Genomic DNA, 27,050 nt, shown 5'->3' with positions numbered 1-27,050 from the left:
TCCAGATTCAGCTCACAATACCACTAGTAATGACGACTGCTGAATTCAACCCACTGAACATAATCCTGCACAAGAGCTAGGGGTGTGATTCAGAGGGCTGGGATGTGTTTTTAGAAGATGATTATCTTGATGAATTTACATTTACATTAAGGGCATTTAGCAGCTGCTCTTCTCCAGAGCAACAACAAACGTGCTCGTTGGCTCGTTTGTAGAGGCTAGGATCCAAAAGCTTAGACTCTACTACTTGTGGTCTATATACTGACTTCCAAATTTAGTACTCTAGTAAGTAAGACGGCGTTTGAAGACAGCGAGTGAAAGGGCAAGATGGATTCAAACAAGTATCAGGAAATCCTAGGAGAAAACATCATGCCTTCTGTGAGGAGGCTGAAGCTTGGGTATCTTTAGACCTTCCAACAGGACAATGAGCCAAAACATACCTCAAAGTCCCCCAAGGCTTGGTTTAAGAAGTCCTGGAAGATTCTGGAGTGCCCATCACAGTCGCCTGACTTGAACCCCTGAACCCCATAGAAAATCTTTGGAAGGCGGCTGCAGCAGCAAACCCAGCAATATCGGTGAACTGGAGCCGGTGAACAGATCATTTTTTTCAAAATGCAATTTTGCTAATAAATCTAATTTGCAGGAATAATTCTGAGTGAAACTCTACACTAGGTGTTAAAAGTTTGAAAGCAACAGATATTTTTAAGAGAGAATGCCAGAACAGCAGTGTTTGTGTTTAGGTGAGCTCCTTTAGATCCTTCAGAGCTGTACTGTAGCTCTACTGAGATTCACCCATAGACTACTGTATCCAAACTAACAGGCCTCTTTGTTTAAACTAGATGGTGACAGACTTGTTGCGATGCATTGATTATTTGGCAAACTGGCGAATTGGAAATATTTACATCTATATCCTGTTCTGTATTTAGTTCTACTTCTACTAACATTTGTGTGAGTTCAGGAACCAAAGCAGCCATGATAATATGAATACCACTATTTTCTGTTACTATGCCTTTAATGCTAAATAAGCCCTGTTCTGACTGGCTGCCCTGTTTTGCACCTCATTCAAAGAGCAGGCTGGACTGAAACACTGTTAATGAAGTAAATGTGAATGGGCAAACATATGTAAATGTGCCAGATTTTATGACATCACAACACAAAGAATATATTCAAAATGTGCTGTTTTTCTGCTTGGTTTCTATATGCAAACTGCATGGACTGAGTAGTGAACAGTACTTTACAATCCTTACATTATTACAGTTTTTACACACTACACCAAAAACTTATAAAATTTTATATTTAATATTTTTCAACATTTAGAAAAAACACTGCTTGCTTCCATACTTTTTGGCCTATAGTATAAGACAAATCACTATCATTATACATACTGCTACATACTGTCACGCCCGCTCCGCCGTGCCCGCCCCAGGGGCGGTCTCGGGCCGCAGCTCACAGGCGATCAAGAACTCCCCCTTCAAAGTCTTGTCATGGTCATGTCATGTCTAGTTAGCAAGTTGGTCTTTTTGAGTAACAGTGGTTGCAGAGGATGGTTAGTTGACAAAGGTGAGAGAAAATATGGTCTTTTCTAACATTACTTTCATGTGGTTTCAACTTGTTATCAAATGGTTCTGGTATCTTAATCCTTTGTCTCACCTTTTGTTACCCTTCGTCTGCCGGCCTAAAGTGGTCACTCTATAATAATTCGTATAACCCCCAAAAGGTGACAACAATCAAGTGAGCATACCGATGACCTTTGATGTGTGATAACCCTCAACCCCACCTGAACTTCACCCACCTCCTACCCCTCTTTAAAGTGATAACTATCACCCCCCTATTGTTGATACTCCAAGTGACCTATCCTTCATCCCCCTCCTACCCCTCCTTAAACTCCTCTTCATCAACCTTTCTCCTCCCACAATTTCTAATGTATATAAGGCCCTCTCAAAATACCCCTAATCAGACTGGGTTGACCGATCGAGTTGTACATCTCTGTGTGTACCAATAAACTCATCAACACTGAAGATCCAGTCTCCTGACTCCTGAATCTGTCTCCTGGACGCCGGATTTCTAACAAAGGGTAACCGTAAGAAAGTTGGAAGAATGAAGTCGTCATTTGAACCAGAGTAATGGAACTAGAGAAAAGTAAGCAGGCGCTTTTTGTGGCCTTGGCACTGTCGGGAAGAGCGAGGGAGTCGGTGTTGGAAAAAGCGGTAGATGACTTGAATAAAGACACTGGCATGAATTACTTGCGATTTGTTTCTCATAGAAGAAAAAGACAGAACATACAAGGCATACTCAAGTTTTGATCTGATTATGAGAGACATTGTGCATCTATGGCGGATTATATAATTGATTTTTCTTTTTCTTTTTTCAACACGGATGCGTAAATCCAACATGGAACCTCCTGCCGTAGTATTAGCATTCAAGCTGCTAGATACAGCATGCTTGGATGTGAAAGACTAACAGTTGGCTTTGACTGGTTTAGGGAAGAAAGTAGTCTGTGGTAACAGGAATGAACCAAGAAACCGCCCAAGTAAGAGCAAAGACAACAGAGAGGCAAGCCTTGGTCCCAAAATAATCAACAAAAGACACCACTGCCTTTAACCAATCCCTTGAAGGAGGGGACTGTTAAAAAAAAAAAAAAAAAAAAAGATAAGATAATAATGTGTTTAAGGAAGTCACAGAAGAGGGACAACAGTGCAGTTATTTATCAAAGACAGTGGACACTTCAAACCATGGACAAAAACAAAAGAAAATGCTTTACTACAAGGAACAAAAGTGGCACGTGACATTTATTTCAGGCTTCCACCGGAGGCTGACTGTAAAGGAATATTATGGAAGTGTGTTTTATGAAATTTTCAACCAAAAGGAGGATTGTCAAATAACTCCGGTTCCACGCCAGAGGTTCCGTGTAAAAAGGTCCCTTTATTTCACAATCAACACAAACAGAAAGCAAACTTTTTTTTTTTTTTTTTTTTTTTCAGTTTTACAATGAGACTTGCCGTTACTCACCACTCACTGGATCGGGAGAGCCCTTCGATCCTGACAAGAGACAGCCATCTCAGTAAACCACCGAGCTGGACCTGCAGTTCCACTTAGCCGACTCTCACCAGAAAAGAGGGAAACCCGTCCTTTGTATCTTAAACAAAACGAAGAACTGTGTGTGGACGGGGACGGGGGCCAACCGCTCCCACCAGGCACAGTCTTCCCTTGACCCTTAATTCCAGTGGTTGATAACAGCACCCTCATGAAAAACATGTTATATAATTGATTATATAAATGTTAGTTTACAGTAGAACATAACCCGTGACTTAAAACAGCTGTATAGGCCAGTTTCAACATATTGCTAATACATTATGACCATACCTTTAATATAAGGTGAACATGGATGCATTATATCCTTATATTCGGATATGTAGACCAAATTAGCATGGCTCCGCAGTGCACCTGCACCACTAACCTCATAACGCCCATCATAGTACAAACACCCTTTCAGCCTATCCAAAGAGAAATAGTGGAAATAGTGTTGAGAGCAGGAGGAAACGTGTCCAGAGTCGACCCAGCCGCTTTCTATTAAATTAATCTGGACCGCACCGTAATTGGGGTACTTGCCCGTAATTGTAGATGACTTCAAATGACTACTAACAAAAAAGCACAAATACACCACAAATTACACATGGACCCTTCACAAGCCTCGGAAAAAGACACCTCCCTCTGTGAGGAAGAGAAGGACCAACTCAAGTCAAAGACAGGCCAAATTCTCTGGGTAGCAAGACAGATTAGGCCAGAGGTCATGTTTGATGCTAGTCACTTGGCATCAAGCTTCAAAAAGGCAACTGTGAAGACAGTTCATGAAGCACACACACAATAGTGTGCAAACTGCAGTCCAAGGAGACTTCCAACACTTAGGCAGAGACAGTGCTCTTCAATTGCCTGGTGTTCAGAAATGCCTCATTTGGAAATCTTTCAGATGGTGGGACTCAAGAAGGACATTTGATTGTTCTTATGGGAGACAATGGAAAGTTCTCGCCAGTTCCTGGTCAGTCAAAGAGAGTCAAGAGGATTGTGCGGAGCAAATTTGCTGGTGAAACACTGGCAATGTCTGATGGAATTGATAATACCATTTTCTTGGCCACGCTGATCTCTCAACTAACTACTGGGGGTTCTGAACTTGCTCCACCCATAATTGGCATCACAGATAATCATTAACTTGCTGATGCAGTGAAGTCCACAAAGTCTGTCACAGATGATAAGCAGGAGATCAGCATCATCAAAGAAATCACAGAAAGTTGAAAGATGCTGTGGCACAGTACAAAAGAACAGCCTACGGATCTTACCAAAATGGCTAAATCAGCTAATAAGTTACTACATGCCCCAAGTGTAGGACAATGGAAACTTGATTAAAAAATAAATTTTGAAAAGACATAATACTGCTTTTCAGTGCTATTCAAAAACACAGATTATATTTGTGTCACTTCTGTATACTCTGTTTAAATGGTTAAAAGGAGTTATATCTGAATATACTTAAGCTTTTTTTTTTTTTTTTTTTTAAATAAGTGAGAGAGTTTTGAAAGTCTTGAAAGACATGCATTGTTTTTTTGTATTCTCTTCCATTGGGAAAACAACATTGTACTATGAAGTGAAATAAAAGTTGAGTAACCGCAATACCGAAAACCTAGGGGAGTCCATGAATTTAGAATAAAACAGCGACAGCCTCTGTGAATTCTCACCAAGGACGTGACTAACATAGCCACAAAAGTGGTACCAAGTTTTCCATTAAAGACTACAGTAGGCTTTATGACCTGTGGACCTATGTGGTTAAAGATGACAGTGGTGGCGGCTGCAATGTGCGTTACAATATTCAAACACAGCATGAAATCCTTGGTCACTGTAATTATGATTTTTCATGTTCTCTACTGCATCCTGTAACATGAAAACGAGTGATAAATTGAACCTCTGTTGGTATTCCTGGTACATTGACGCCCACAGGCTCTCTCCAGTGCGGGAATGGAGACGACGACCCTCTGTGTCTGGCGCGCTGGTAGTGCTGTAATTAAGACAACCCCGTTGGAGGAGTCACAGGTAGCCTCCAGCCTCGTCTTCCATCTGTAGAGTTTGAACTGCCACTACAAGAGCAGCAGGATATGCTGGTCAATCTTGACAACCTTGCAGAGTGTTAGGAGAGCTCTGAAAGCCATATTCCTCAGAAGTAAATACAGACAGAAATGCCAACAATGGTTGGTGAGACAAAGTACTATACAGTAACACTGGTAGCAGATTGCTTAAGGATTACAACAACTGGCTAAGATAAATAGGAACGCTAATATTAAAGACTATAAAGTAGGAATGGTCGCTTGACTAAATTGATACCCATTTGAGACAGAGATGCTAATTCTGCCTGTCACTGTTGACGCTCACAGCTAAAAGTGATCGGTTTCAGAGTACATGTCTGGTCACAATAACATGGTGCTAGCTTTTTCTACCAAATTTCTTTGATTCTGATTGGAGCAACACGGTCAAGGCTAGAACGGAGCACAGGCGACAGGTCATCTGTTGCATGCTCTAGATCTTTAGGGTGAAGTGGTAAAATGGATGGATAAATCTGAAAGGTTTTTACTGAACACTTGCCGTCAATCATTTAGCTTCCGAGCTAGAAGTTTAGGTTGTAGCCACAAAAATGGTACCACCTTTGCCATTGAAGAGAACAATAGGTTTTATTACCTGAATGTGGTCAAAGATCACGGCGGTGGTGGGTTACAATATTCAAACGCAGCATGAAATCCTTGGTCACTGTAACTATGATGTTTGCATGTTACAGGACACAGTAGAGGACATGAAAATCAAGGGTAAGATTGATAAATTGAACCTAAACTGTGAAATCTGCATTCAAGGGAAATCTGCTCAGAGTAGAAATAGAGAACCTGATGCACAAGCAAAAGCAGTACCTGAACTAGTACATTCGACCTTCCTGATCCTATAGATCCAGTGTGCAAAAGAGGGTTGTTCTGCTCTGCCAACCACCAGTCCTTAGCAGTATCTGAAAGAACAGATGTTAATGTAGCCAGGACCTCAGGGACACCAAGAGGCCTCACTGCTAGATATTCTTCACACCTATCGATAAAAGCTACAGCATCTTGTTCTGAACTGCCATATTTTGGAAAATAGAGGTTGATAGAGGCTGTGTGCTTCAACGCGTTCTAATTACTCTCAGCTGTGTTTGCAGGAGTAGACGTTACAAGGTTGGGTATAGGATGTGGGCTGGAAGCTGTTGGATGTATACCAGAGGAGCTGGGTTGCTGACGTGAAATCATGCGCTTAAAAACCGTATGTCCCGTCGTTTGAGGCAGTCTACTACGAACTGACCCAGTTTCTGCAATTGGCTTTTCAGATTTTGTTCAACTCTACCACATTCTCTTTCTACGTCATAAATTACCATCTCCAACAAGGCCATGAACGTCCTTTACCTGACTCAACTTCGCTGCATGGTTTCTGTGGCTTGTTCTAGTTTCTCTTCCATGTTTGAGACTCTTTCTCAGAGTTCGCTGTGTAGATCTGAGTAGATAGGGTTGTCTCCTGGGGAAGGTGGTGGTTGAGGGTAATCACCTAAGGGAATTACCACACAGGCAAGAAAAAAAGGTTTGTTGGCCATTAGTAGTTCATAAATATGTTAGAATCACAAAATCTTCTATAAGGTGGCACAGAATCTCCCTGTCTTTCTACATCCCTTCACACAGACGATAAATTACTGATTAATGATTGGTCCATTTATGAAGCCCCAGTTATGGCCATAGCAGAAGGGTTAGAGTATTGGATTGGGATTTTTTTTTTATGGATCTGAATTTGTTCTTGGATCAAGTCCTGTCAATCAAACGCCTTCTCTGCATCAAAGGAGAGAATGGCACATGGTGCAACATTCTGGTGTGTCTGGTGAGTGATGGAATACATGGAATAATCGTCATACATTATTTAATCTGTCACGTGGTCCCACTGGGCCCTGATACTTGGTTGTTTTATAGCAGAATCTCCAATAAGAAGAGCAATAAGAACAATGAGAACACTGCCCTGAGGAGCTGTCCACAGTGACTAAGCAGGTGAAGGCAAAATCAAAGAGCTGAGGAACACAAACCTGTTAGCAGAGGTGAAAACCGTCTGTTGGTGGAGGAGCCCACAGCTTTTCCCGTGCCGGTAGTTCTGTAAATAAGACAACCCCATTAGAGAAGTCACAGGCAGCCTCCAGCCTTGTCTTCCGTCTGTGGAGTTTGCACAGCCTCTACAACAGCAGATGGATATGCTGGTCAAGCTAGAGACAGAAATGCAAACGATGGTTAGTGAGAGAAAGTACTCTACAGTCAGACATAGCAGCTCAAGGATTACAACTATAAAGTAGGGATGGTCGCTCAAACAAACTGACACCATTTGAGAGAGAAGTTCTGATTCTGCGTGTTGACGTTCACACTTACGAGCGACCGGTTTCAGAGAACGTGTCTGGTCATTATACCATGGGTATTGGGTTGGGTTTGGGTTGTGCATAGAACTGAACTAAAAATTGTGCCGATGCCTCCACCACAACCACTTCTGCGTGAGTAACCTCATTAGCTAAAATCTGTGGAGTGCAAATGCATTTCGAATAAAGAAGCGACGGCTTCTGTGAATTCTCATGAAGGACATGACGAAACTTCCTGAAAACTAAAGGGTGAAACTGTAAAAGATACTGAGCGATGCTTGGCAGATTCTCGGTGGAACCTCCAAAACTGTGCTAGTCGGATTCGCTTCTCTGCACTTAAAGAATCAACTCTGTGAGTGAGCCTTAAGAATGTAGAAACACACTTTAATCCTGCAGTAAACGTAATGCCGGCTGAAGCCTTCAGATCCGTGTCTGAGAAAAAACCCTCTCATATGGTGTCATTGTAACGTAGTACATGTTCATCATGTGTTTGTGGAGTAAAGAAATGTAACATTCACTCATTAATCAGGCAGGTTTCTTTGGATCAGCAGGCTACACTTACAGACATGACAGAAAGAAGCTAGATTCAAAAAAACAGGAGACCGTGGCTTTACTCTTTGGTCCCTGATACGTTTTTTACAGTAGAATCTCCAACAATGAGAACACTGCCTTCACCTGCTTAATCACCAAGGACGACTGCTCAGAGCAAAGTCGAAGAACTGAGGAACCCCGAACTGGTTACACCCCGTTGGAGGAGTCACAGGCAGCCCCCAGCCTCGTCTTCCGTCTGTGGAGTTTGGATTGCCTCTACAACAGCAGCTGGACATGCTGGTGAAGCTAGATGGCCTCTATGCAGAGCGTCTGGAGAGCGCTGCGAGCCATGTTCCTCAAATGTAAACACAGAGACAGAAATACTGTACAGTAACACAGGCAGCAGATAGCTCATTACGATTACCATTACGATTGGCAAAGATAAATAAGACAAAGCTAATATTAAACACTATAAAGTAGGGATGACCCCTCGACCAAACTAATAACACTGTTGACATTCACAGCTACAAATGACTGGTTTCAGAGAACATATCTAGTTATTATACCATGGTGCTAGCTTTTTCTACCAAATTTCTTTGATTCTGACTGCTCCATTCTAGCCTTGACAATGTCGCAATCTTCAAAGTCTACAGATCCTCCGTTACACCCTCTTAAATCTGTAGGGTGAGCCTTAAGAATGTAGAAACACACACTTTAATCCTGCAGTAAATGTAATGCCGGCGGAAGCCTTCAGAAACGAGTCTGAGAAAAAACCCTCTCATATAGTTTAACTGTTACATTTCTATACTCCACAAACACATGATGAACATGTACTACGTTACATTCACTCATTGATCAAGCTGGTTTCAATTGTCTTTGATGTCCATTTACCAAAACACGCTGGTTTTCATTGCCTTTGATGTCCATATGCTGATATCGCTGGTGTTGACAGACCCCATTGTTTAAAGGTAAAGAACCCACCATATGTTCCTATTCCCCAGGCAGTCAAATATGTAATAACCTGGAAAAACATGAAATAAAAATCCACAAAAAATAAACCCACAGTGCATGCTCGTAGCAATTTACCTAAGAATTCTAGCCACAGGTGCTCAAATGGCTTGGAGAGAGCCTAACCTTTCAAAAGATGAAAGTATTTAGATCAGCAGGCTACACTTACAGACATGATGGAAAGAAGCTAGATTCAAAATGTGAAAGAGAATCTTTGCTCCATCTTAGGATGTTGCTGCGTCAAACGGGGAGAACAGTAGAGAACGATGGTGCTGAAGGGGTCACGCAGCCGCAGCGCCAAGCTGTCTGGCGATGTCCAGGATACGAGCACCTGGAAAAAACAGGAGACCGTGGCGTTACTCTTTGGGCCCCGATACGTTTTACAGTAGAATCTCCAACAATGAGAACACTGCCCTGAGGACGTCTCCTCTGTGACGAAGCAGGGGAAGGCGAAGTCGAAGAGCTGAGGACCTCGAACCGGCTAGCAGAGGTAAGACGACCCGCTGTCCGGTGCGCCAGTAGTGCCGTAACTAAGATCACAGGCAGTCTCCAGCCTCATCATCCGTCAGTGGAACAAGAGAAGCTGGATGTTTTGGTGACGCTCGACTCCTTCCTTTCAGAGCGTCTGGAGTGTAAACACAAACGCAAACAATGGTTAGTAAGAAGTACTGTACAGTAAGACAGGCACCAGATAGCTCAACGATTACAACAACTAGATAAGATAAGACAAATGCTAATATTAAAGACTATAAAGTAGGGATGATCGCTCGACCAAATTGATACCCATTTGCGACGGAGAAATTCTAATTCTGCGTGTCACTGTTGATGTTCACAGCTACAATTGATTGGTTTCAGAGAACATGTCTGGTCATTATACCATGGTCCTAGCTTTTTCTACTCAATTTATTTCATTCTAAATTGGAGCAACATTGTCAAGGCTCGAACGGAGCACGGACTACATGTCATCTGTTAGAGGGTTATTAATGACTCGGTGGAGGGTTGAGGGGTGATCATTTTATTTACTTATGTTTCATTATTATCCATTATCAAGAACATACAATATAAAACAGAGAAAAAGTGGGAGATTGTGTACACCACACACCCCGAGGCACCCCTCCCCAATGGACAGCTCATCAGAAACAATTTGTTAGTAAAAACAGGAAGTAAAATAAAATATTTCAGCGCAGTGCTACAAACCTCTCAGCTGCGTTTTCCCAGGCCAATAACATCTTGTCTTTAGCACCATGAATGTGAGCGGTAGAAAGATGCAGGTTAATAACTTCAATACAGAAAAGAATCCATTGTCTCCATCTCTGAAAATGTGGGGGTTGCCAGCGCATGCCTAGTTATTTTTTTGGCATGGATTGTTCCAGCAGACGCAAGCAAAGGGAAAAGGAAAAGCCAGGTAAATTATGGAAAGATTGCAATTATTGAAACATCCGGAGTTCAGTCTCACCAAAAATAAAAGTGTTGATTACATTCCGTTGCCACACAGGGAAGAAAAAAGGTTTGTTGGCCGTAAGAAGTTTATAATTACGGAAGATGGGGGAGTTTTAGTGCCACCTGGTGGAAGATTATGATTATTTCTACATCCCTCCACACAGAAAGTAAATTACTATTGACTGGTCCATACCTCAATTTACAATGTTTTAGAGGGATATATTTGAATAAATTAAGCCTTGTAGTCTATGGGGAGCCATTCTACATGCAAGTCTTCGCATCAGGATTAAGCCAAGTGGTTAGAACCCGTGGTGATAACGGAAGACTATAATTTCAAGTTCAGAGCCGAGAGGCCACCATCAGTTTTACAATGTTAGAGGTTTAAATATTTGTATCTAGGTCTCTTGCCACTCCTCAAATAAACCAAAATAACAATCACGTTTCTTCCAGAAATTCATGGGGGTGATGGAGGAATCATTGAGGCAAATAACGTTAACAAATTTTGTATTGTGCAGCAACATGGTGTTAAATCGTCATCTGGGCGCATGCTGTGATAAACTGTAAAATGTTATCTTCGTAATATTAGGGTAATGATCAGACATCGAAAGAGGAGATATATCAGTTGAATACATCAGTTGTAGTAAGGAGGAAAATGTAAGATCATCAATTCTAGAGAATGATTTATGTCTGGCAGAAAATGTAGTATATTTTCTGGATGATGGGTTAAGGGCAGGCCAGACATCACCCAGTGTGAAATCAGAGATGAACTTGTTTGATACACAAATCAAATCCACCTCTGTTTTAGAGTGAATTGCGTTGGAGCGATCTTGCAGATTTTATTATCTCATAGATTTTATTAGCATCAATGAGTAAAAGTCAAAATGGAGAGATATGTAGATAGGGCTACAAAAAGCTACGATCCAAATACAGCTGGGGCGTAGGCTGAGACAAAAGTGAGTTGCTATAATGTGAGAAATGTGCCCAGACGTGTCGCCGCCTGTATGACTAATCGATTACATTTTTCTCTTTCTTAGCAGAAGAGTACGCTGCCGCCTTAAAATATTTATTTGACATTCTAGACTCATTGGTAGGCAAAAGATTGGATTCTTGTAATAACGTAATATCTATTCTTTTTCTACTGAAAATATCTAAGCAAAAGACCCTCTTTGAAGGTGAATTCAGACACTGGACATTCTAAGACAATATTGTTAGTTCAGTCGCAGACGTTTATAAATACTAGCACAAGTAATCCAGGATAAGCAGGAAAAGATGGAAAGTATATCTGAGAGGTTTGGGTGGTGATTAACAGATAAATGAAACAATGTCTTAAATAACAAGGAGAAACTGACCGGGAACAAACAACCCACAACCCAGGGTGCTCACAGAGAACAGGAAGAAAAGCCGTTCTTCTCTTAGAAGGGAAGGAGTGAAGGAGATGGGGCTGCTGGCCCTGCTTACCTTCAGTAGATATACCAGCGATATAAGACAACCCTGTTGGAGGAGTCACAGGGAGCCTCCAGCCTAGTCTTCCGTCGGTGTTTGGATGGTCTGGATGGACATGCTGGTCAAGCTAAACTGCCTCCTTGCAGAGTGTCTGAGGTACTCTGCAAGCCATGTTCCTCAAGCATAAACAGACAAACACAAATGATGGTTAGTGAGACAAAGTACTGTACAGTAACACAGATAGCTCAAGGGTTACTGATGGCAAAGATAAATAAGACAAAGCTAATATTAAAGACTATAAATGATGTTCACAGCTACAATCTGATCGGTTTTGCTTTACTTTTGAGTAAAGCATCAATGAATTAAGCAGGGACAGTGCTGGATATGGAGACAGATATGACCGTGCAGTGATGTTCAAACAACATGCAAAACTTGACTTTAGAAGCTCTGGTCATTATGGTGTGAACATTATGGACAATGGAAAGAATAACAACATTCAAGTTCATGACCGCATCCTGACACCTGCTGAAGACGTCACTTTAAGTTAATAAAAATAAATAAATAAAGGCCTCGAGTCTCACGGTTACAAAATTCCGACAGTCTTGAAATAAATCTTGATGAAGCTTCATACAGTTCGGACATGCTTCTGCTGACAGACTGCAGAGGCTTCTGGCTAGCTCAGGCAATAAAGATATGGAATGTGGCATAATTCTTTAAAGAACTGTTAATGAAATGTGAAACATGTCAGAGACACAGTAGGACCAGACCAAAGCCTTTACATTATTGACCAGTTCTCTCAGTTTAGTGCAGGCAGCATTCTGACCACAAAGTCCTCTAAAATGGTGAAACACTTTGTTAATGATTGGATTAGCCTGCATGGTCCACCTCAGAAACCTTTCAGTGATGATGGAGGAGAATTCAACAACGATGAAGTGAGAGATATGGCAAAAATCATCAACACCGAAGTAAAGACAACAGCTGCATACAGCCCATGGAGCAATGGACTTGAAAGAGCACAACCAAACGCTCACTGAGATCATAATGAAAGTAAAGAAAAGTAACGGTTGAAACTGGGACACTGACAAGCCTCCTGCTTTAGAGGGCACCACAAAAAGTGAAGGAGCGGCAAAACACACTTCTGCTTCACATGCATGTAGAAAGGCTTTTACTGAAGCAGAATGTTCAGAAAGAATACAGAGAGCACAGCGGAAACTGCTTCATCACACAGATCTCCTCTTTAGGGGACTGTCCAAAGTAGAAAGGACCAAGAGTTGTCATTGGTCAGCACACAGGCACAACCACTGGGGCACAAACAATTACATTATGGAAGTGTGTTTGTGAAATAAAGGGACCTTTTTATACGGAACCTCTGGCGTGGAACCGGAGTTATTTGACGATCCTCCCTTTGGTACAAAATTTCATAAATCAACACAAACTTGGCAGAATGCTTTCAGTTTTACAATGAGACTTGCCGTTACTCACCACTCACTGGATCGGGAGAGCCCTTCGATCCTGATAAGAGACCGCCATCTCAATAAACCACCGAGCTGGACCTGCAGTTCCACTTAGCCGACTCTCACCAGAAAAGAGGGAAACCCGTCCTTTGTATCTTTAACAAAACGAAGAACTGTGCGTGGACGGGGACGGGGGCCAACCGCTCCCACCAGGCACAGTCTTCCCTTGACCCTTAATTCCAGTGGTTGATAACAGTACCCTCATGAAAAACAAGCTATATAATTGACTATATAAACGTTAGTTTACAGTAGAACATAACCTGTGACTTAAAATAGCTGTATAGACCCGTTTCAACATATTGCCAATACATTATGACCAGCAAGTATACCTTTAATATAAGGTGAACATGGATGCATTATATCCTTATCCTAGGCCTCTTTCTAGTGGTTACATCAAATAACCGAACAGCGAGTTGTTCATACGATACAGTGTGTACTAATTGGATGGAGTGCACCCTAAGGCGGCGTCAGCAGGGCAGAATTCATTCATATTACAAAATGTGTGTATGGTCTAGCAGATGCTTCATTGTACTGGTACGACAGAGTGAAGGAAATCGTGCTGAGAGCAGGAGGAAACATGTCCAGAGTCGACCCAGCCGCTTTCTATTAAATTAATCTGGACCGCACCGTAATTGGGGTACTTGCCGGTCATGTAGATGACTTCATATGACTAATAACAAAACAGCACAAATACACCACAAATTACATCCAACCCATACACATGGACCCTTCACAAGCCTCGGAAAAAGACACCTCCCTCTGTGAGGAAGAGAAGGCCAAATTCTCTGGGTAGCAAGACAGATTAGGCCAGATGTCATGTTTGATGCTAGTCACTTGGCATCAAGCTTCAAAAAGGCAACTGTGAAGACAGTCCATGAAGCACACACAATAGTGTGCAAATCCAAGGAGACTTCCAACACTTAGGCAGAGACAATGTTCTTCAATTGATTGGTGTTCAGAAATGCCTCATTTGGAAATCTTTCAGATGGTGGGACTCAAGAAGGACATTTGATTGTTCTTATGGGAGACAATGGAAAGTTCTCGCCAGTTCCTTGTCAGTCAAAGACAGTCAAGAGGATTGTGCGGAGCAAATTTGCTGGTGAAACACTGGCAATGTCTGATGGAATTGATAATACCATTTTCTTGGCCACGCTGATCTCTCAACTAACTACGGGGGGTTCTGAACTTGCTCCACCCATAATTTGCATCACAGATAATCATTAACTTGCTGATGCAGTGAAGTCCACAAAGTCTGTCACAAAGAAACTTTGCCTGGAGATAAGCAACATCAAAGAACTCACAGAAAGTTGAAAGGTGCTGTGGCACAGTACAAAAGAACCGCCTACGGATCTTACCAAAATGGGGGCATCAGCTAATAAGTTACTACATGCCCCAAGTGTAGGACAATGGAAACTTGATTAAAAATACATTTTGAAAAGACATAATACTGCTTTTCAGTGCTATTAAAAAACAGATGTGTCGTTTCTGTATACCCTGTTTCAATGGTTAAAAGGAGTTCTAACTGAATATACTTAAGCTTTTTTTTTTTTTTTAATAAGTGAGAGAGTTTTGAAAGTCTTATAAAGACATGCGTTGTTTTTTTGTATTCTCTTACATTGGGAAAACAACATTGTACTATGAAGTGGAGGTGTAGTTCACTGTGATCTGGAGAAATAAAAGTTGCACTATAGCTTGTTAAGTTTGTCTTTGAGTAACAGCCGCCACCACGACCACTTTAGCTTGAGTAATCGCAATACCGAAAAACCATGAATTTAGAATAAAACAGCGCCAGCCTCTGTGAATTCTCACCAAGGACGTGACTAACATAGCCACTAAAACGGTACCAAGTTTGCCATTAAAGAGTACAACAGGCTTTATGACCTGAATGTGGTTAATGATCACAGTGGTGGTGGTGGCGGCTGCAATGTGCTTTACAATATTCAAACACAGCATGAAATCCTTGGTCACTGTAATTATGATGTTTTCATGTTACAGGATGCAGCAAAGAACATGAAAAGTTAAGATTGATAAATTGAACCTCTGTTGGCTCTCCAGTGCGGGAATGGAGACGACGACCCTCTGTGTCTGGCGCGCTGGTAGTGCTGTAATTAAGACGACCCTGTTGGAGGAGTCACAGGCAGTCTCCAGCCTCGTCTTCCATCTGTAGAGTTTGGACTGGCACTACAACAGCAGCTGGATATGCTGGTCAATCTTGACAACCTTGCAGAGCGTTCAGAGAGCCCTGAAAGCCATGTTCCTCAGAAGTAAACACAAACAGAAATGCCAACAATGGTTAGTGAGACAAAGTACTGTACAGTAACACTGGTAGCAGATTGCTTAAGGATTACAACAACTAGATAAGAAATAAGACAAAAGCTAATATTAAAGACTATAAAGTAGGGATGGTCCCTATTTCATATAGAAAGGTGCATGCTAGCAGCAACTTACCTAAAGAAATCTGGTCATATGCTGTAACCGCTGCAGTCATTGGAAACAGGGGCTTAAATAGCAGTTTCAAACCAACTCCATATGACACGTAGACAGGGATTAAACCTAATCTTTTAAAAGATGAAAGCATTTGGATCAGTATGCTACACTTAAACAGGATTCAAAATGTGAAAGAATCTTTGCTGCTTCAGGATCTCGGTACGTCAGGGAGAATATCAGAGAACGATGGTGCCGAAGAGGTCACGCAAGGGAGCCAAGGGAAGCTGTCTGGTGACATCCAGGAAACGGGCATGTGGAAAACAGGAGATCATGGCATTACTCTTTGGGCCTCATTTTTTTAATGAACTATTTAAAATTTTTTATTGTATGTAATAACATACAATATAAAACCAAAAAAAAAGAAAAAGCTCATCAGAAACAATGTGATATTAATATGCGGCACCATTTAAAAAGGAACTTGACTGGCTTGAGATAAGAGATAAGATGTATTGTCAAAAAGCAAAACAAACAATTTACTTACTTTTTCTAGTCAATTCCAGACCCAACATACAGCTCCGTAAATATTAAGAGACGACACTTCATGATCAATTTCTCTGGTTTTACTATTTATAGGCAATGTGTATATGGAAATTAACATTTAAACTGTATTTCATAAACCATGGACAACATTTCCCCAAAATTCCAAATAAAACATTGCTATTTGGAACAGTTATTTGAAGAAATGACATCTCAAATAATGCAAGGAAATAGTTACAATACAAAAGAAGTTATTAAAATGTAAACCAAGTACTTATATTTGAACTTTGAGAGCATTCCTCTTTGGGGCTAACTGGGACCTTGATATTACAATTTCTTTTCACCCCATGTACCACATGTGATGCGAATGACCGTCTCCTTTATTCAAAATTCACTATGGAGAAATAACCTTCACTGTCAATCACAGGTTGGCTCTCCACTAGTCTTTCACATTGATGTTGGGTGACTATAGCATTCATATTGTGCAAATTCAGGTAACTCAGCTTTGTTTGATGAAATGCCTGAAATAAAATGGCTGCCATACACATAGAAATGCAAATGTAAGGACAAAGATGTCCAAGTAGTCTAATTTGTTGCCAGAGCTGTATAACTGAGCCATGAAACGTTAGCCAGCATGAGCATAGCAGCGAGAAGTCGCACTGCACCCCTGTTATTATACAACATATCTACATTATTTTAAATGCCAAGATGTACAAGGAAAATAAAAGAAATATAAAAGAGGGTTTCTCACCTAAAGAGAAGAGAACAGTAGGCATAAACTTACGCATCTAAAAACTAAGATGGTAGATATACAGAGGCTCAGCGATTAGAGCTCCGGGCTATTGATGACAGGGTTGTGGGTTCGATACCCGGGCTCAGCAAGCTGCCACTGTTGGGCCATTGAGCAAGGCCCTTCACCCTCTCTGCTCCATGGGCGCTGGAGTTGGCTGTGTGTGTGCTCACTGCCCATAGTTCACTACTACAGATACAGGTAAAATGTGGAGGACACATTTCACTGTACATATTACAGTGACAAATACGTGCACCTTTACCTTAACCAGTAATCCTGAGAATTGCATAGGGATAATGTTGCTCCCAGACAGAGAAGATAACAGCTCTTCTGCTTCTTGGGGTGAAGAGATGAGGTGTACAGTGCCCGAGATGGTGACTTTCAACTGAGCTGGATAAAGTAAAGTTTAAGACTTCTGAACTAGAAGAAAAGCTGTTCTTCTCTTAGAAGTGAAGGAGCTAAAATCAATGAAAAACCGAAGGCTGGAACCAAAGCAGGAGATGGGGCTGCTGGCCCTGCTTACCTTCAGTAGAAGCTGCTGGAGCTTGAAAATGAGGACCTGCAGTGAGTTGCACATGTCTTTCTGGCTTCAGAAGACACAGTGAGCTCGTTCCTCCATGGTGAGCTCTTTCCAGGTCTGCCATTTTTGGGAGTTCAGATGAGTCGCTTTGTTTCATCTTTTTCTTGATTGGGGAAGCAACTGGAGAGGGAATTGGTCATGGTGTTACAGTAGACATCACAGCTATCCTATCACCAGTAAACGGCCCAGGGAGAAGTGTTAAGAACAACAAAAAAAAGACAGAAAAAGCGCAACCATACGCCATCCTCATCTTCCAAAGCAGCTATACGCTGCTTCAAAGTTCTCAGCTCAGCTTGGTAACTTCATCAGTCAGGCGGCTGCTGGACTTTTTCGATGGGTTCAGGTGAAGAACCTGGATGAGGCGCTCTCTGAACAGCGGGGTGCACTTTCTGGAGCTGCAGCAGGTGGACCTGGAGGCACAGTCTGAGAACTCACACACACACAAAAAAAAAAAAAACATTATTCTGTTCATAGTTTACATACATTCCTATTTATTCCATCCCATTAGCCAATCGCTTAGTTTACAACCTTACCTTAAAATCATAGGTTATTTTTTTTATTATTATTAATAAACTCGAACTCCTTCACAAAATACTCAACAGTACTGAAAATAAAATTCTAAAATCTTGTCTTAGAAATTTTAATAAATTCTCTGAAAAATGTAAAATTCTCTTCTGATTTTCTGATATCTTCTGATTTTAAAGCAAATCCAGATCCCGAGAAATTTTCAGTTCAGACAACGGTGAGACGCAACTGTGAGAATCATGTTAAGGCAATGTTTTGAAAATCCCTACCCTCTGATACGGCGTCCTGCATCCTCCTGTGTATTCTAAACTCATAAAGCAACTGGGTACAGAGTGTCATAGTCAGTAGAGCGCCCGAATTGACTCAGAATCACTCATTGGTATGACGGCGGCCGCCTCTGTTGATTTCTGATCCTGTCTCTGAAAACTCTGGACCCAGAGGAATATTGGTAATCTCGTGAAACGGTGCAAGTCGGATTCGCGTCTCCGCACTTAAAGAATCAACTCTGTGAGTGAACCTTAAGAATGTAGAAACACACACTTTAATGCTGCAGTAAACGTAATGCCAGCGGAAGGCTTTAGAACCGCGTTCTAAAACCCTCTCATATCTCAAGGTAACAAACCCACCATATGTTTTATATGTAGGACTGTGGCATTACTTTTTGGACACTGATACGTTTTACAGTAGAATCTCCAACAACGAGAACACTGACTTCGCCTTCCCCTGCTTCATCACTGAGAAGTCCTCAGGGCAAAGAGCTGAGGACCTCGAACCGGCTAGCAGAGGTAAGATGACCTGTGCGCCAATACTGCTGAAATTAAGACGACAGCGTTTGGAGGAGTCACAGGCAGTCTCCAGCCTCATCATCCATCAGTGGAACAACAGCAGCTGGATATGTTGGTGAAGAATTGACTACCTCCTTTCAGAGCGTCTGGAGAACTCTGCAAGCCCTGTTTCTAAAGCGTAAACACTGAGACAGAAACGCAAACGATGGTTAGTTAGAGAAAGTACTGTACAGTAACACAGGTAGCTCAACGATTACAACAACTGGATAAGATAAATAAGACGTCACTGTTGACATTTACAGCTACAAGTGATCGGTTTCAGAATACATGTCTGGTCATTATACCATGCTGCTAGCTTTTTCTACCAAATTTCTTTGATTCTGATTGGAGCAATATTGTCAAGGCTAGAACGGAGCACAGTCTACAGGTCATCTGTTACCTGCTCTAGATCTTTAGGGTGAAATTGGAAAGGGATGAATAAATCTGAAAGGTTATTAATGAAAATTCGAGCAGTCAAGCATTTAGCTTCAGAACTTGAGATTTGGGTAATGCATAGAACTGAGCCATAAATTGGGTGGTGGGGGAAACGAAGCGTAAAACCATTAAAGGTACTGAGCGATGCTTGGCAGATTCATCTCCATTTGGAACAGTAAAATGTATTTTTTCAGATAAGGGCACAGTTCACAGCAAGGGATTTTCAGTCATTGTTCAGTGAGAAGGGCATGAAGACATGAGACCTCTGCACCTTACTCACTACATCAAAATGATACAGCTGAGAGAAATTGGAAACCCCTATTTGATATGGAAAGATACATGCTATCAGCAATTTATCTAAAGAATTCTGGACGTATGCCGTAACGACCACTGCAGTCATTGCCAACAGGGGCTTAAATAGCCGTTTGAACCAACTCCATGTGACCTGTTGACAGGGAGAAGGCCTAACCTTTTAAAAGATGAAAGTAAAGGTAAATAAGACAAAGCTAATATTAAACACTGTAAAGTAGGGACTTCTACAATAGGATCTCCAACAATAAAAACACTGGCCTGAGCAGTCGTCCTCGGTGACGAAGCAGATGAAGGCGAAGAGCTGAGAAACCTTGAACTGGTTAGCAGAGGTGAAAACCGTCTGTTGGTGGAGGAGCAGTGTGGCCGGGAAAAGCTCCCTCTAGCACAGGTTTGCAGACGACGACCTCCTTCTGTCTGGTGCACCGTTAGTGCTGTAACTAAGACGACCCTGCTGGAGGAGTCACAGGCTCCATCCTGTCTCATCTTGGAGTTTGGACTGCCTCTATAACAGCAGCTGGACATGCTGGTCAAGCAAGACGGCCTCCTTGCATAACCAAACTAGATTCAAAATGTGAAAGAGAATCTTTGTAGGGTACGACAAGAACAGTCCATTATACCTAGTCTACTATCCAGAGAAAGTCCTTAAACACAGGCTTGTGCAATTTTTCAAAATGTGTTACAGAACACCAGATTAAAATTGACCAGGCAATGGCACCTGATTATTTCCATGGGGAGAGGTGTGTACCCTCCCATGCCAACAGGTAACTGTGTTAATCAGACTCCAGAAAATGTCCAAGTCTCAAACTGGATAATGTGTCTGTCTCCCTCTGTTTAAATGCCATCTTGAACATGAAAAAGAGAAAGGAATTTCTCTAAAAAGTATTTAGCTGACTGCGTCAGATATTGAAGACCAGACCTGATCAATACTGACCACTGTTACAGGGTCTGTAATGTACCAGAGAGCTTTAAAGAGGCAAGGAGTTCAACAGAATCACAGTTTCAGGTTGATGCAGATGACCCTTAGCTTCACCACCTGGACATTTCAACAGCCTACTAGCATGAACCGATTGATTGAGATATGTATAGGGAGCAACCAGAGGGATATATATGGACTACAACAAACACATTGAACACAGGAGAAGACTGATATCCTGAATAATCTCTGAATAGTGTTTTTAAGTGATGGATGTTTGCTTTTTAAGATGTTCCATCATGAAGTACAGTAAGCTAGCTGTGATGCTGCTGGTTAACACGATCACAGCTGCGTATTCCTTGTCTCAGGAACATACTGGCTCCCTTATAAGTGTAACGGCTACAGTATTTATTTATTTATATATATATATATATATATATATATATATATATATATATATATATATATATAGATAGATAACTAAGGAAGTCATAACTCCACTACTGGATCTCATCTAACAGGCTAGATTGCTTGTACTCGGACAGCCGGAACAATCTGTGTTGAGAGTCTCGATACTGCAGGGTTTGTCTGCAATACGATGAATAAAATGACTGCATAAATGGTTGAAATCGAGGAAATCATGTAAATCACTTCTCTGCCCACTATCCAGTTCACCAACCTGACCGGTGTGACTGGGAAGGGACAGCCAGTCCTGGCGTAGCACCTTCTCGATGTTCCCAGAGAGGACGACGGACCCCAGCCGGCTCGGATGAGGCCCCTCTGCGGTAGAGCACCTGACCGGCAGCCAGCAGTGGAGCGCGAAGAGCTGGGTAAACGACTCGCTGACGCGCCCAGGCCCTCTCCGGTGTGGGAGTGGAGACGACGAGCCTCGGTGTCCTCCGCGCCGGTAGTGCTGGAATTGAGACGACTGCGTTGGAGGCGTCACAGGCTGCTTCTGGCTTCGTTTTCTGTCGAAGGAACTCGATCTACCGGTCCAACTGAACGAGCTCCGTGCAGAGCGTCTGGAGAGCTCGTTTCTCGGCCGCCATTTTCCTCGAGAGAAAACAGAGATAGAAACGCAAACGGCAGCTAGTGAGTCAAAATACTGTACAGTAACACAGCCAGTTGTAATCCTTGTGCTTTCTGCTCCCTAAGATAAATAAGACACAGCTAATATCAAAGACTACAACGTAGGAATGGTCGCTAGACCATGTCGAATAACGCCTCGAGCAGCAGTTCCGCGTCTCCTTCAAAACAGTGCTGCCAACTCCTCAGTAAGGAAAGTAGCTATTGGCTGTCCAATAAGTCGCGGAATGACGTCATCTCTCAATTAGCATAATTGCCCATTCGCGTGTATTTGAAGCTGTAGAATAAAGGAATAACGTTGTGGGAGAGAAAACAGTGAGTAAACACCCTAAATATGCATAGAACTACAGAAATGGTTTAGTTTTTAATGTTTTGTCTAGACTCACATTACATAAATATTTTTTACATGAATTACATAAACCTATTTTGTTTTGTTGTTAAATGTTAGCAAATCAAATTTAAACAAAAGACATATGTGAGGTGGAATTGCTACTCTACATTTAACCCTCCTCCTTTATCCAGGCTTGGGACCAGCAAAGTGACCCTAAAAGAGACAGTTTGGTAGAGTTGCTTAGTTCTCTCTTTTTTGTTCTTTTACAAAAAAAAAAAAAAAAACACAGCTGGTGAAACAACATATTTTACACCATCACAACAAAAGATTTATATGTCCTGTGTCAGATTATAAGCGCCAGCGCAAAACTGTATTTGCCAGCAACACTAAGTATAGAATAATTTCTCTTTCATATCTGTTATTTAGTTATTCATATACATTCAGTTACTTTTAAGCTCATAGATTGTTGTAAACATTCTCTTTTCTTAAACTAATTCATTGTTTTCAATTCAAAAAATATTTTTTTCAGGTTAAGGAGGGAATTTTGACAGAATTTCGTTCAGGATATATAAATATATAAACAAACCTCCGTATTCAAGGGTTTATAACTGGAGACAATGTGAAATTACCTTAAATAAAAACATTTAAGTCTACTTTTGTTTAATTATGTGTTCAACACTAGTCCCAGTCCAGTCCCTGTTTCAGCCTCCTTGTATAGCCTCTCATCCAGTCATGTGTCCAGTCTCTGTCTATGCCCGTTGTCTGGTCTTGTGTCCAATCTCGTGTTCCACTTCCTGTCCAGTCTCCAGTGTCATCTCTTGTCTGGCCCCCGTTCTATGTCCTGCCCATGTCTCAGTCCCATTTCCTGTCTGAACCCCTGTGTGCTTTTCTGGCCTCCCCCTTTTACCAGTTTTCCAAAACAATGGAATCCCTTACAACGGCCCATTTCAAAAACATCATGGGAATACATAATTTAGTGTAACATTAGTTACACACTGAAGCACCTTCTCTTAAAAACTATACATATCTTGGAGCATCAATAAATTTGAGAGTATTATGTTGGTCTACTTGTAGAGATGAAAATGGTGTGCTTACACTTTTGCTGAGCATCTCATAAAAATCAACAAGGACTCCTTTAGAGAAAAACTCCCAGCATTGTTTCAGCTGAAGCAGTGACAAATATACACCATCAGAGGATGGATGGCATCAACCTCATCATACAACTGTAAGATAAAAGCAGAGTATACACAAAAGCTTCATTATGATATTACAATAAAGCATAGTGATGAAGGCAGTCTCACCCTTTTCGCTTTGTGGATATGATGTTGTTCCTCATCCCTGTTGCTCTCAGTTGTCCAATATTACAGGCAAAAGCTTTCAAGTGAGTGGTTCAGATTTTGTCTCCTTTGTCTCTCTTAAGTTTAAATCTGGAATATACTAATATTTTGTGAGTAAAGAGGCAATCTGTTGATTTTGGACACGTTTGAGAGACAAACCGTCAGTAGAGAGTTTGGCCTTGTGAGCTTGGCTGCATGTGAGGGATTCCCCGTGCACCCGTCTTCTTCGTGGCTTTTGAGTTAACTGAGCCGGCTGCTCCAGTTAAATCAACACTGTGCTGACAAGTGCAAATTTGCTGTGCAACATGACAGAAATTGCATGCCCTTATTAATCTGGAGAAAGTTTTATATTATCAAATTAAATCATGTCAAACTTATTTTACAGAATCAGTAATCAGTAAAAAGACAAGAAATCAACAACAAAAGAAGACATGAAAACCTAAGACCCCCAGTGAACAAGCCTAAGGTGACAGTGACAAGGAAAACCTCTATTTTTATACAGATTTTATACATTTTTATTTAAAATATTGATGACAGATTTTGTACATATATCGCATTCCCATGGATCAGCCTAATTATCCAATATCCGATCAACTCATTTTGTTAATATCGGGACCAATATTCTATTCTATTATCTGATGGGTGCATCCCTAGTCTCATTGGGCCTGTTGTGGTTGGACCTTTAAGCCACTTGCCTATTGTCTATTTTCTATATTGGCATAAAATTCCTTCCACTTGGGTCTACTCCAAACCCATTTATGTTCATCCATGTTTTTTTTCATGGTAATTCCTACTCCATCCACCATGTGGCAGTATATTGGATGTATGCCAAAAGTTACAAGCCAAAAGGAGGGAATCCAAGAGTAGCACGGTGGTTTGGTTGTGGCTAACTTTAGGCCTCACTGGAATGAAAACCGTCATTGAAGGAACTAGATTCTAAGATTGTAAGTTTGCTATCATTTCTTTCTTTATATATTCAACTAAGCTTTGTGTATGTTTTATTCATATTAAGTTTTGAGCTGTTCTTCTTTTGTAGAAAGCTTCTCTTTTTTCTTGTTTTTTTGTTTGTTTGTTTCTGTGTTTGCACTTCTTACAACTTGATTGAGAAACCTATATGCTTTATGGATGTTTCTCTGAATCAGTATTACATAAAAAGTTTTAAAATAGGCATATCTTATGACAGTGTCACATTAATGATTTATGCGTTATGAAAATGGGCTACATGTGTGTTTCGAAAAATATAAATCAATTCGTTTAAAGTGAGGAAGGTGAGGTTAGTCATTGATTTTCCTTTTGTCTCTGTTCTTCGATAGGTTTAATGCCTTTATAACTAACATCAGCAGCTCCTTATCTCGGTGAGTGTTTTATGTTTCTGTACTTTATAGATGGTCTTTTACCATCCATGACACCTGATGTAGGAATTCTGGCTATTTTTTTATTAAATATCCCCGTCAAAATGGAAAGGGACTGAAAATGTTGAGAAAAGGATTGTAGTTTCAGAGTTTTGAGTGTTGTGAGTGAGAAGAGGGGCAAAGTGAATATCTGCTGATCCATTCAAGAAACTTACTTGACAGAGTTCCCCAAACTCAAGTGAAAATGTGCTTTGATGTACAAACGAATGAATGTTTCTTCTGGTCATTAGTAAGACAGCCTGATTCACTCCGCTGAAGGTTAATTTGCTAGCATTGTCTGAGAAGACCCTGAAAGCTGGTTTCCATGGAACATATGTAATACTGTAATGTGTGTTCTCTTGAATGATCTTTGTTCACATGCAGTTTCTCCTAGTCTTAGAGCTCTCATGTTGCTTGTATGTCTTAATATTCTTTAACATTAGCTTTGGCCTGTTTATCTTAGCCAGTTTTTCTTGTGTTGTCTGCTGTGTGTGTTAATTTTACATTCCTTTGCTTTACTAACTAGGAGGCCTTGTGGAGGCCATGTGGAGGCCCTGGGAGCATCAGTTTTCAGGTTTTCACGTCTGCTAACCGACTAAATATCCTCAGCACACCAGTCAGGTAAGTTATTTTCTGCTGTTTCCTTGCTTGAATCGAGACTGTGTCTGTCCATAACATAGTTTATAATCATAGACGTCATAGACAAAGGGGTTATTGTCACCACCTGGTGGGACTGAGACATACTGTGAGCAGTACTTATTTTTTTTAATCACTTTGAAACAATAAAAATAAAAAAAATAAATCAAGCAAAGTACATTGCATGGGCAAGTAGAAAGGCAATTTGTTGCTAAGATAAGCTTAGAAAAATAGTTGTTAACGCTGCATGTTCTACTGGACAATAAAAGCTCCAAAGTCACTAGTAACTAGCCCACTTCTGCTTTTGGCACACAAAGGGGATCCAGTGTTTGGCGTGCATTGTCGTGAATCGGGTAGGCGTACAAATTACTTCTTGTTTGTCAATTTATGTAGAGCAGGCAGTGAAGCTGGAGGTGATGTAATTGTGGTTCAGATGGGCGGTGTAGGTGATGGAATGGAAGGGGTCACGCTGCCATTAATAGGTGGTTTAGTGATTGTTAGAGCAATAATCTGGAATAATAATGATATAATAATGTGCTTAATGGTGAGTTTTTAGATGTTAATGTCCATCTTTGGTTGAGTACACCTTGTAGCAGTTGGGTGTTCTTTTTTAATATATATATACAGTCATGCCCGAAAGTATTCATACCCCTGTCAAAGTTTGACTTAAATTTACTTTTATTTAACCAGAAATTATATTTTTGCCTGGAAATGACACAGGCATCTCCCAGGAGATAACACGATGATATACAAGAGGCATCATTGTGGGAAAAAATATTTCTCAGCTTTTATACACATTTGAACAAAAAGTGGCATGTCCAAAATTATTCATACCCTTCTCAATAATTAATAGAAAAGCCTTTATTGGCTATTACAGCAATCAAACGCTTCCTGTAATTGCTGACCAGCTTTTTGCATGTCTCCACTGGTATTTTTGCCCATTCATCTTTAGTGATGAGCTCCAACTCTTTGAGGTTCGAGGGTCTCCTTGCCATCACCCTGATCTTTAGCTCCCTCCACAGATTCTCAATTGGATTCAAGTCAGGACTCTGGCTGGGCCACTGCAAAACATTAATGTTTTTGTCTGCTAACCATTTCTTCACCACTTTGGCTGTGTGTTTTGGGTCGTTGTCGTGCTGAAATGTCCACCGGTTCCCAAGGCCAAGTTTCTCTGCAGACTGCCTGATGTTGTTGTTGAGAATCTTGATGTATTGCTCTTTTTTCATGGTGCCATTTACTGCGATCAAGTTCCCTGGTCCATTGGCTGAAAAACACCCCCAAAACATTAGGTTCCCACCACCATGTTTGACAGTGGGGATGGTGTTCTTAGGGTTGAAGGCTTCTCCTTTTTTACGCCAAATGGTGCACACATCATTGTGGCCAAACAATTAAATTTTTGTTTCATCTGACCATAAAACAGAACACCAGAAGTCTTCTTCTTTGTCCAGATGAGCATTTGCAAAGGTCAAGCGGGCTTTTGTGTGCCTTTTCTGGAGAAGTGGTGTCCTCCTTGGCCTGCGTCCGTGGAACCCAGCAGCGTGCAGTGTCCGTT

This window comes from Salminus brasiliensis, chromosome 1 (genome assembly GCF_030463535.1).
Source record: "Salminus brasiliensis chromosome 1, fSalBra1.hap2, whole genome shotgun sequence".
In the NCBI taxonomy this organism is placed as follows: Eukaryota; Metazoa; Chordata; class Actinopteri; order Characiformes; family Bryconidae; genus Salminus; species Salminus brasiliensis.
Note: the sequence above shows the minus strand (reverse complement) of the source record.